Here is a 13,378-nt window from a genome sequence, read left to right as displayed (position 1 = left end):
GATTGGTCTTAGCGTGACAAGGTAACAATTGATGTACTTATATAACTAACATATGGGTGATGTGACAGAACATAGTAAGCCTAAGGTAAAAAGGTAAAAGAAAGGAATTGGGCAAGAATTCATTGGGCTATGTTTGGAAACCCTAATTCCAAACGAATGAATGATTTGCATACCGAAAGTCTTCTTAACCCTAAATTGTTTGAAATTATGTGGATATATTCATGGACATGTATTTGATAGGTATAAAAGCTGGTGTCTAGCTATAGTTAGATCTGTCAAGGGAATTGGAGTCCCTTGAGACATGGTACAATTGTGCTCAGCTACAAGGCAACATACTTGGCATAATAAGGTAAGCTAACTGGTATATTTTTATATTCACAATTATTTGTTTATGGTAGTGTGATGTAGGGAGTTGCATGGCAAGAGAGGTTGCTAAGACCAAGTTGAGATTTCCTTGGGAACCATGGGGATTGAGTCATGGCATCTACTGTCAGTCTTGTGCTTTTGGTGTTTTGGTAATTTGTTGAGCTTGATTACAATATCATTTGCATCTTGTGCATGGACATGCCACTTTGTCTGTGGTGTGTTCTTGTTGTTGGTTTTCCTTGATTTTCTTCTTGTTGGCTTTTGGGTCTCACCTTTATTGTTTTGAGCCTTGGGAATTGGTTTGGGAAAGAGGAAAGTTAATGGATCCGAGGGAGAGTTGAATGAAACCCAACAAGTGATGTAAGGCCCGGATGAAGCTCAATGCATATATAAGGGCAGTGGAAGGCAAGCGTATGACAACTAGTTGGATTGGTTGGGTCCATTGAGGTAAATGGACAATGACATGACAATCATGAGAAAGGTAACAAAAAGGGTAAAGTAAATGGATTTGAGGTTTCAGATGCCTTGGCTATGTTGGGAACTGTTGTTATTAATGTTGCGCATGTGTTACATGCATAAAAGGAGTTCTCTTAACCTTGACCTTATGATATCTAGTAATTATGTTGTGATCATAATTATGTTGATGTTTATATATGTATACATGTATGTATGTATGCACTTCATGTCTGACAGGGTAATCATGGATCAGGATTGTTTTTATGCTAATGTTTATATGTATGTATGTATATATGTCATTTTATGACATGATCATGATTGTTTAATGCTAATATTTATATGTATATATGTGTATCTATGTATGTTGTTGCCTGATAGGATTGTTAGGATGAAATTATTGAATTTAGGCTTCTGTGATCCATATCAAGTTTAGTAAGATTTTTGGCAATAATCACATCTGAATTCATTTGTTGACACGTTTCGAACCAACAAGTGTGGTTCATCGTCAGGACAAGATGAAGAATCAAATCAAGGCAACGAGTTAAATAGAGAGATCGATCATTCAAAGGCTACAAAAACAACTACTTTTGACGAAGGAAACAACTACAAGGCGCTGAGAAACAACTACATTTGACTGGGCCGAGAGATAGGGAAAGGAATAATATTAATTCAATTAATTAATTAAATAGTTAGTTTATTAAATAAATTCATTATTATTTTTATTGTAACAAATAAATCCGTTTATAGTTAACTAAATTGTTCAGAACCTAAAAAGTCTTCTTTAATACCTTAAAACTAATTAAATTATCCAAAGATATGTATTATTATAGGACTATTATAAACCTAGTTAGTTAATTAGTTTACACAATTCTAAGATTATTTATTTAATATTTAGTTATATTTAACTAATTTGTTTTAATGAACTAAAAATGAGAACTTGAAACCTAAAAAGTACTTTAAGTTACATGTATTATTATAGGACTATTAATAATTAGTTAGTTAGTTAGTTAATATGATTCTAAGTATATTTATTTATTTATTTCCACTGTATAGGAATATTTATGGGATAAATTGTTTATAATTAATTAAATTACATATTAAATTATTTATGTTCATTTACCAAAGGTATCATGGGATAAATAGGGAATAATCACAAAGGTTTATTAATTAACCCACTAATTAGTTAATAAGTTTATTTAAATTTTATATATATCAAATTTAATAGGAATCATTCTTGTGAAGGAATGATTGTTTATGCAAGTGAATGACATGGGATAAATAGGGAATAATCACAAAGGTTTATTAATTAACTCACTAATTAGTTAATAAGTTTATTTAAATTTTATATATATCAAAGTTAGTAGGAATCATTCTTGTGAAGGAATGATTGTTTATGCAGGTGAATGACATGAAGATGTCCCTGGTTTATGAGGGATCAAGTGGAAGAGTAGTCATGAAAAATATAAGAGGTTAGTATCATGTGGTTATGAGTTGATATTTTGTGATTATATTGGGACTAGTTATACTGAGGTATACATCAGTGAAATGAAAGTAGTGTGGTTTGCGACATGAGGGGACAAGCATGCATAAGACACTACAAGCAAGGTTGCTTGGCAGAGACAGTGTGGTTTTGGATGTGTGGTACTACTGTTGTGCATATGTTGTATATGTTGTACATATTGCATCTGTGATATTGTGTGCATGTGGTGTTGAGTATATATAGTGTGTGTGAATGTTTTTTATGCAATGTTATGTACATGGTGGTACATATAGTGTTGTGTGAATATTGTGTATTCAGTGCTGGGTATAGAGGTGCTATGTACATATTGGATATGCGGTGTTGTGCACATATTGTACTGTGCACATGATGGATATGTGATGTTGTGTGCACATGGTGCTGTGCGCATGGTTGATATATAGCGTTGTGTACATAGGGTGTTGTGTACATGTTGTATATGCAATGCTATGTACATATGATGTCATGTGCATGTTTTACATTAGGTGCTATGTACATATGGTGTTGTTTGCAAGATTGTACAAGTGGTGCTGTGAACATGAGTGTCATGTACATGTTGTACATATGGTGTTGTGTACATGATTGTACAAGTGGTGCTGTGATCATGTGGTGTCATGTACATGTTGTACATATGGTGTTGTGTGCAGTTGGTGTTATGTACATGTTGTGCATATGGTGTTGCATACATGTGGTTTTGTGTACACATTGTGCATGTGGTGCTATGTACGTATGGCATTGTGTACACATTGTACAGGTGCTACAATGTACATGTGGCATTGTGTACATGTTACGTAGGTGGTGTCGTGTACATCCGATGCTGTGTACACATTGTGTAGGTGGTGCTTTGTACATGTGGTACTGTGTACATGTTGTACGTATGGTGTTGGTGTACATGTGGTATTGTGCATGTTGAACATGCTGTGTTGTGATCATGCGATACTAAGTATGTGCATTGTGTAGTTGTGGTATCATGGCATGTGTATTCATTGTGTTGTACTCTGTGTACGTATATGTATTGAGTTGTGTCGTACAATGGGTGTAGGTGTATGAGGTGTATGTTAGGTGTAGGTGCATGTATTGCATGGTGTTGTATGTCATCTGTGGTTGTATGTGTGTGATGCACACTATGGATATGCATACATGGTTGAAGAGAAGGAATTGGGTGTTTTTCGGGTGTGGCAACCAATCCGGTGTGCATACATAATAAGGACAAAGGTAAAAGCTAAGGATTGATTAAAGGATAAGTATGAGTATTTTTTATCAATGTGATTATGCATGTGAATTATGATTACGGTCTATGATGATTACATGTGATCTATGAATTTGGTTTATGATGGTTACATGTGATTTATGATTTTGATCTATGATGGTTTTGTTTTGAGCTAACTTGATGTGATATGTTTATACATGATGATTTGTTCAAAGATGCTAGATTGACTTCTTGTGACAGGAAGCGATCAAAATTGCAAGTATACCTTATTGGCGGGTCACCAATGAGGTATGATTTGAAGTTGTTTCAATTTATTTTGAATCTAGTGGAAATTATATGCTTGGTACAGGAAAAATGAAAGTCCTGGTTGGGTGGTTGAAATCAACTGCAAAAATTAGCAGTGGTAGTGAAAGAAATTGGAACATGTAACAATATGTTGGTAAAGCCTTTAGGAGCAGGGCCATTGTGGGACACTCGTACCCAATAATGTCCATTGATTTCCATGAGCATGCTATGACTGGTATGATGGTTTTAAGGTAGGGATATGCATTGGTTTTTGTATCTTCCGATGCGAGGAAGCCTTGCCAAGGGATGGACTGCCTGGGATGGGGGTGCCAATGGAACTTGGAAGGTGTGTGACTACATGGAAGGGCGTGAATGGTTTTCCCGAGGGACTGTGTAGCAGAGAAGGGAAGGTCGGAGAATGGATTTGGTCCGGTCATTAGAATTGCTAGATGGAATTAGATGCACATTACGAGTGTGCCCTAGAACAATGAGTCGGTAACTGTTCGTTGAGAGGACAAGTGGTGCAAGATTATAACGAGGAACATTGGATGCAACTTTGACTATGGAAGTGGATTATGGACTTCTTGGGCCCTAGGCACTGACCATTTCCTTCAAACTAGGGGTTGTATCTAGGAGGCTTCTACATCTTTTGAAGCAATTTTGTGACAGGGGATAAGAAAATCTACAACATCTTTTAGCGTCGTTGTCGAGGACGAATGTGAAAAACTTTGTTAGGCCCCTATAATACTAGTGATTCCCCCATTACTATTTTCATTGTATCCCTTATTGTTATTATTGTGCCCCTATTGTCCCCATATTGTTATTAGTATGTCCCATAGAAACCCACTATTGTTATTTTTGCGCCCTTATGTTATCACTGTTATGTCGGCTTGATTATATTGTGACCCCTTAGACTCCTATATATAGAAGGGAGGTTTAGTCATTTGTATCATCCAAGAATTGTTCAGTTGTGTAATGTAAAGGAGGTTGCCCCCTTGAAGAGGCTGAATTATAAGCCATTTATCTATCTTTTCTATCTTTTGTGAGCTGGTTTCCTAACATTTGGTATCAAAGCTTTGGATTCTAGGGTTTCGCTGCTCCAAACAGATCATTGCAGAATTTTCGCTATAACTTTTTTTTTTGGTAATGTTTTAGAAGCTAAAAAAAAACCCATTTGAGTTGAAATCATTCTGAACTTCGAGTCCAAATTTCAAAACTTTTATCGCTATATTCATAGAGACATGATCTGAGGAAGTTAGGGTTTTTGCAGACTCTCGAATTACATTCCAAATATGTGACTTGGGGATAATTGTCATAATTTTTGTTTTGAGCATTAGATTGAAATTTCATAAGAAGTTACAGAAAGAGGACAGCATATTGTTTTCTGTGTATCAATTTCAAGTAGTAAGGTCGAAACAGCGACACGTGGCACGTCGTACAAGTTCGCTCTACCGAACTAGTCTATAATCAGGTCACCGTGGGAGATTTGGCATAACTCTTCCTTGGAGAATCCAATTTTGATAAGACTTGCGGGGTTAAAAATAGGACTCAAAGGGCTATTGTAGGACAAGATTTAAGATATTAGAGATCCACAATTACAAAGATACAACAGTTTCAATATCGAGCTCCTACAAAGTGAAAAAAAAGGTGTATAGTTTTTTTTTTAAATTTTGCATAAGATTGGTTTGAAAAATTAGTTTGAAGGAATTCAAAGGGAATAGTGAAGAATTATTAGCATTAATTAATGCCCCGAAGAAAGAAAATGGAAGCACCTAGTAAGCAACCTGAAAGCTCTAGCATGACACGTGAATAAGAGGAAGAAATGCAACATGATATATCAAAATTACAACACCAAGTACAACACATTTCACTCTCACTAAAGGTAAATGAAGCCAAGATGAATGGCATGGATGATAAGATGGAAGAATTGAAGATAAATTTAAATAAGTTGCTACAAGAAATGGTCACTAATGGTGAAAGGGTAGTAAAGGAAACTCATGATGAGAACAAAAGAAATGTTAATCATGATTTCATAGACTCTAATGTTGGATTGAAGACCCACCATGTTCCAAAAATCGATATGAGGAAGTTTGATGGCAAGGATCTCGGAACATGGATACTACAGATGGAGCAATTTTTCGATCTTCATAATGTGAAAAACACACAAAAGGTACGTATTGCAACTTTATATTTGGAACCAAATCAGTTTGTATGGTATCGATGACTTTTCTCTCGTAAATAAATTGTCACTTGGTCAATTTTTACGGAATAATTGATAGCACATTATGAGGATACAAAAAGCAACACCTTTTTTAGCCAATTGATAAATCTCAAACAAAAGGGTTCAATGAGGGGTCACATTGAGGACTTCCAAAAAGTGAATATAAGGTTAGAAGATATTCCAGAGGAGCATAGGATTGATGTGTTCATAGTGACTTTAAAGGATAATATCCAACATGAGGTTCACCTTTGGGAACCTGATTCATTGGAGAAGGCATTCAGGATAGCAAGAAAATTGGAAAGCAAAATTATGGAAACTAGGAAGCCTACCACTCAACTATAAAGATGGAAGTGTTGTTGCCCCTAGCCTTCCACAACCTATAAGTTTGACACCACAAAAATTGGAAGAAAAAATAGCAAAATGGCTTTGTTATAGTTGTGATAGCAAATACACTAAAGGTCATAAGTGTGCTTAGAAGAATTTGTTATACATAGATTGTGAAGAGGAGGAAGAAAAGGAACATGAAATGTCAAAAGAAGAGGATATACTCTAGGAACAAGCCCTAGATAAAGAAGAAATGAATTCGACCATATCTTGTAGTGCATTGGCTAGAATTACCACTCCTTAAACTATCAAGATAGAAAGACATATCAAGAAGAAAAAGGTAATAGTGTTGATTGATTCGAGAAGTACCCATAATTTTATTCATTGTAAGATAGAAAAGGAATTGAATTGATTCCTATATTCAGCACCAGAGTGTCAAGTGACGGTTGCAAGTGGAGGAACCATAAATTTCTCTAGAAAGTGCCACAATATCAAGCTATTCATGGGAGAATATGTATTGAATAGCCCAATGCTTTCCATTCCAATGGGTGGTGCTGATGTTGTACTAGGAGTCCAATGGCTACAATCCTTGTGTACAATAGCTTTTAGTTTTCAAGAACTTTTCATGAAATTTTGTGCAGAAGGAAAGGAAGTTGAATTAAGGGGTATTGTATGACAAAGCTTCTAAAGAAGGAAAAATGAGGTGTAATTGCACAATTGTGTTTGCTAGAGGTTACCACATCGAAATCATCTATTTCTCCAAATCTCCAAAAAGTCTTGGACAATCATTCCATGGTTTTTGAGACTCCCAAAGGTCTCCCACCTATTTGTGATCATTATCATGCTATTCATTTGATTCCAGGAAGTGTTTCTCCAAACATCAGGCCATACAGATATCGCTATGCCCAAAAGAGTGAAATTGAACGTATGGTTGCAGAAATGCTAGAGGCTGGTATAATTCACCCTAGTCAAAGTTTTTTCTCTGCTCCAGTAGTATTAGTGCACAAGAAGGATGGATCATGGCGCATGTGTTCGGATTATAGGGAGCTCAACAAGCTCACTATTAAAGATAAATTTTCCATTCTTGTCATTGATGAATTATTGAATGAATTGCATGGATCAATTTACTTCACTAAGTTGGATCTTCTTTTGGGATATCATCAAATCAGAATGAAGACTGAAGACATTTTGAAAACAACATTTAGAACTCATGAGGGTCATTATGAATTTTTGGTCATGCCTTTTGGCCTTACTAATGCACCTTCTACATTTCAGGGTTTGATGAATTCCATTTTCAAACCCTTAGAAAATTTGTGTTAGTATTTTTTTATGATATACTAATCTACAACAAGCCTTGGAAGGATCATGTTGAACATGTTGATAGGGTGCTGAAACTATTGGAGGAGAAACAATTATATGCAGAAATCTCCAAATGTCTCTTTGAAGTACAAGAGGTGGAATATCTGGGTCATATTGTATCTCATGAAGGTGTTAAAGTAGACACTAGAAAAATTAAAGCCATTAAGGAATGGAAAATCTCCACATCCATAAAGCATCTGCAAGGATTTCTCGGGTTCATAGGGTATTATCGCAATTTTTTTAAGACTTATGGGAGAATAGCAGCACCTCTAACAACATTATTGAAGAAAGATGCATTTTCATGGGCTACAGAAGCAACAAAGGCCTTCGAACATCTTAAAGAGGCAATGTGCCAAGCACCGGTCTTAGCTATGCTGGACTTCACAAAAACCTTTATTGTGGAATGTGATGCTTTAGGAAATGGAATTGGTGCTAATTTAATGCAAGATAAAAGACCCATTGCTTTCGAAAGTCGTCTAATCAAGGGAAAGTATTTACACAAAGCTATTTATGAGAAGGAAATGTTGGAAATATTACATGCACTTAAGAAATGGAGACCCTACCTAATGGGAAGACACTTCAAGGTAAAAACGGATCATGATAGTCCTAAATACTTTAAAAAAAAAAAGATTATCCTCTGAAGAGCAATAAAAATGGGTCACAGAGATGTTGGGTTATGACTTTCAAATCATCTACAAAAAGGGAAACAAAATGTTTTGGAAGATGCACTCTCAAGAAAGGATGAGGATGTGGAAGGATTGTTGCGCGCCATTTCTATTATCTAACCAGATTGGATAAACGAAGCAAGGGAGGAATGGAAGAATGAGGAAGAAGTGTACGCACTCATTCGAAAGTTACAACAAAATCTAGTACATCTGATACATTTAGCTAGAAAACTGATTCATTATGGTACAAAGATCACTTATACCTATGTAAGAATTCCCAACTCAAACAAAAGATTCTCACGGAATCACACACTTCTCCCTTAGGAGGGCACTCAAGATTTTTAAAAACTTACCACAGGGTTAGGAAGGAAGTTTTTTGGGATGGCCTTAAATCAGATATTCAAAATTTTGTGGTGGAATGTTTGGTTTGCCAAAAAAATAAATTTGAAACAATTAAGACCCCAGGTCTATTACAACCTTTATCCATTCCAAGCCAACATTGGGAGGAACATTGGAACCTGAAGCAGTCATAGAAACAAGAACCTGACAGCTACAAAATCAATCAATTTCAGAGTATCTCATCATGTGGGAGAACTTACCTGTTGAAGATTCCACATGGGAGGAAAAGAATTTTATACAAAAGCATCAAGAACTACTCAAGCGTTGAGGACAACGCTTTTTGAAGGAGAGGGGCATGTTAGGCCCCTATACTACTAGTGTAACCCCTTATTGTTATTATTACAACCCACTTATTATATTGATGTACCCATGTAGTGCCCATATTGTTACTATTGTGCCCCATAGAAGCCCACTATTGTTATTATTGTGCCCTTACATTATTATTGTTATGTCGGCTCTGATTATGTTATGACCCCTTAGACTCCTATATACAGAAAGGAGGTCTTTTCATTTGTATCATCCAAGAATTGTTCATTTGTGTAATGTAAAGGAGGTTGCCCCCTCGAAGAGGCTAAATTCTAAGGCGTTGATCTATCTTTTCTAAAGCTGGTTTCATAACATAAAATTCATACAAAGAGCTGGAGTTCTACCAGTGTGTCACCAAGTGTTGTAGCTACTACAACCAAACTTTAAAATTTTTCCCATGTTTTCATTTTGGATCCTCCCTTCTGCCCACTAGAGCTTATATTTCCCTGTCGTCAAGTATTCATTCTATGATAAAAAAAATCATCTTTTCATTCTTTGCTTGTGATGTATTCATCCTAGTTTGATATCTTTTATACACAATTTATCTCTTGAATTGACCTTGCAGCATTGCTGGGCTAGCTTCCAAAAATTGCGAAATATTGGAAGGCAATCCAACCTTAATGATCTGAACTATGCAATACAGAAAGCCAGGTCTACATTGAGCTAAAAAACTGTGCAATCCTGAATGGCAACCAAACCTTGAGCTTAGAAACTGTGCAAAGCATCCTTTCTCTCAGAAACTGTGGAATGAACTGAGTCAAGAAGTTCCCCAATGGTTGAATTGCACAATCTTCCTTGGAAGTGTGAGTGGCTAGTTTTCCCAAAAAATATAAAAGCAAAAGGCACCCCTAGAAGGCAGGGAGTTATCAATAAGTTGCCCGAAGGATGACACAAGTTGTTATTTTTGGAATTCCACCAAGTGTCACTTGTTTTCTTGATTTTAGGCATGCACATCATAAACCCTAATCAATATAAATATATATAATGGATGCCCCTAGAGCTCATTTGTAAATTTGATCTTGGAGCCCTACCCTTCCCAAGGAGATCAAGGAGCCTTTAGTGGAGTTTGCAGTGCTTTTCCAAGTGAGTTTTGATTTTGTCATCTTTTGTCATTTTTTCTGTCACTTGTTGTCGTTTCCCTTCTATGAGTGTTGTTTTGCTTGTTCCTTTTCATGGTTGTTGATGTTTTAACTTATATTATCTTGTACATGTGTTGGTTTGGTCCGCCATTCACCTATTACAAGTTTCACATTATCTTTCTTGTTTTTGCCCATTAGTGGTCGTCGTTTCAACGAATCTCCATGCATGTTTGTTTTTCCTTTTGCATGTTGATCTTATGCTCTTGATTTTCACTGATATATCTATCCTTAGTCAAATATTTAATCTAACTTTCACCATCACTCATATCTTCTAGTTTCCCACACTCTTTCAAGGCAAATCCGCCCTTCCCTTTCCTAGTAGTTTCCTTGTCTAGCTAGGCATTATGCAAGTCCAAGGCTCAAGCTGGATGCTTGGCTTATGAGACTGTGCAATACACAGTACCTGGCTAGACAAATTATGCATTGCATAGTTTTAGGGATCAATCTTGTCGCTTGGCCACTAATACTACCCAATGCATAGTCTCTCCTGCATTCTACCGAGGCTGAGACTACACAATGCTAACCTAAAGTTACTCCCCTACCTGCTAAGACTATGCAATGCACAATTCATGTAGCCAGTCTCCCTCGTTCACCTCAAGAATTGTGTAATTTTAATTTTATAGGCCAGTGATTGCTGCTGTGATCTTGCTTTGTGACTCAATTTTCTAAAGCTAATTTATTTTTGTCATGAGTTCATTTCCTTCCTATAGGTATTGTAGTTGTTGAGAACTTCTCTTCATCAGTCACTGACATCATGGCACCAAAGAGATCTATTTTAAAGGATACCACAGAAAGAAACACTGTGGAGATAATTGAGAGTACGCAATGAACTTACCAGTTTACTAAGATACTCAATTGTTCATAGAGAAAGAATCAGATATAACATGGAAAAGAGTGAATGAAGCATTCTCAGCAAGAAGCTTCAAAGCAGACCTTGAAGATCGACAAGTGTATATCAATGTCCAAAGGTCATGGTTACATACGATGTCATGCAATTATCTGACTTTCCCATGTGTAGACATTGTCAGCTGGATAGTTTCTCATACAGATCCAAAGAATATGACTATGAACAATGCCAACGGTTAAAGGCTTGCTTCTTTTTTAGCACTGAATTATCATCTTATGTACCATTTCCTGAGCCAAAATAACTCATGGATTATTAATTCTATGCTGCCACCAACTACTTGAGCACAAAGGAAATTGTAAAAATTTGGGTGAAATAGCTGGAAAAATTCTGTTAGACACCCATCAACACCTACAAGACAAAATATCTCAGGAGGGCCTATCAACTCTTGATAGTTTTATGTCGCAGAATCTATGGTCAACAAAGTACTTAGACCTTCCCTGAAGGGTGGGAATTCTTACTGAACTAGGTTGTGAACGAAAGAAGACCATTCAATTGGTCAGACTTGTTCGCTCAATAGCTGAGGATCCATGTAGCTAATGCCCTCAGTCCTCCCAAGGGAAAGCAAGTTGAAGCTGCAAGTCTGAAGTTGATCTCTATCTACAATATGATCTCCAACATCTGAGGTTGATCTCCATACATTGTCCAAAACTGAAGCAACGATTCTGAAGCTAATCTCTATCCATCCAAATTCTCTCCCCCTTCGACATCAATCGTAAAGGGCCATACCAACTATTGTCAATTATTGCAAAATTGTTCGAATGGTACCAAATGATGTTAAAAGAGTGAAAAAGGGTCAAACAGAGAACAAATATCAAAGCCGTAAATTTCGAAGAGGAGGCCACAAGCCAAAAAGCCTAAGTTTCAAAGCGAAGGAGGAAGCCGAGTTTTATAAAGGAGCTCCAAAATTAGTTGGCCCTTGGTCAAAAGGACCTCATAGAACAAAGGGAATAGAGCTAGGGGCCGAGAATCGAGATATTTGATTCCATCAGAAGTCGGAGCCATCGTAACTCCCTTTTAATCCCCATTTGAAAAAGTCTCAATGAAGAGGAGCTCCAAAATCAGGTCGGAACTTGGTCATGAGAGATCCACAGGACTTTGAGCTAAGGGAAGATTTAACATCCTAGAGCTAGAAGCTCATCATAGGTGGAGAATATCATAATTTCCATTTAAATCCCAAATTTGAAAAGTTATGATGTGAGGGGGATTCTGAGGCGGGCTAGCACTTGGTCACAAAATTTTCAAATGAAAAAAGGGCGTGAAACAAGACGTGACCTCAGAGAATTGGCCATTGGAACATCGATTTGTATAACTCCTAAACAAATGCCTCTATTGAAAGCACTGATTTCTCTGAGGAAAGATAAATGCAAAGGAAACCTTCAAAAGCCAAAAGACCCCATTGACTAGTTGAGAAATGGAAACAAGAAATTCCAGTTTAATTTGTCCTTGAATTAAACTGAGAATTAAAATTGAATTCTATTCTCATAGCAACTTGTAAATAGTTAATTAAGTTTAATTAACTTAATTAGCTTAGGAATTTTGAGTTGGAAGTCTTTCTGTAGTCATGTATATGTTATCCCTAAGTTTTAGGGGTCTAGTATGAGTTTAAATTGAGTTGGAAATTATATCACTCAATTTACCAAGTTAAGTTAAATTAGTTCCAAACCGTTTGAGGAACTAATAGAGGAATAACAGTAAGTTGGAGCACTAATGCATCCACTAGTGCTACTCCAATTAATTGAAGATTCCCTCATGAGAAACTCGTGCATGTCGATTCTAAGAAAGACCCAGTTGAGACTAGAGTGAAAGGATAGTGTACTATCAGTGGTATTATTTACTGGAGTGTAAATATCATGCACACATCAAAGATTGATCCTATGTTTGGATTGTGTAGTTTTGGAAGCATGAATTCGCTTTATATACGGGCTATTCATCCTAGGAATTATGCAAGAGATTAGGGGCTTGAAGAGCTATAGAATTGGCTAAGTGTTGGCCAAGATCTAGCTTGTGAGCTGAGAGAGTTGAGCATACTTGTGTGGAATTGTTTTAGTGAGAACAAGCTTTGTATCATATTTTTGATATATGCAATACAGATAGCAGGGTTTTGAGCAGTGGATTTCCACAGACACATCTTATGTTATGTGCCATTGATTGTCTTCTTCTTGTTCTTATTTCTTTCATCGATCTATTGGCTTCCGTTGGTTGAAATTAGAAGTAGATTCTTATCC

The sequence above is a fragment of the Pinus tabuliformis genome, chromosome 5_1, assembly GCF_031772625.1.
Source record: "Pinus tabuliformis cultivar Carrire ecotype Pingquan chromosome 5_1, CPIR1, whole genome shotgun sequence".
Lineage (NCBI taxonomy): Eukaryota > Viridiplantae > Streptophyta > Pinopsida > Pinales > Pinaceae > Pinus > Pinus tabuliformis.
The sequence above is the reverse complement of the archived record's forward strand: the minus strand, read 5'-3'. Positions refer to the sequence as shown.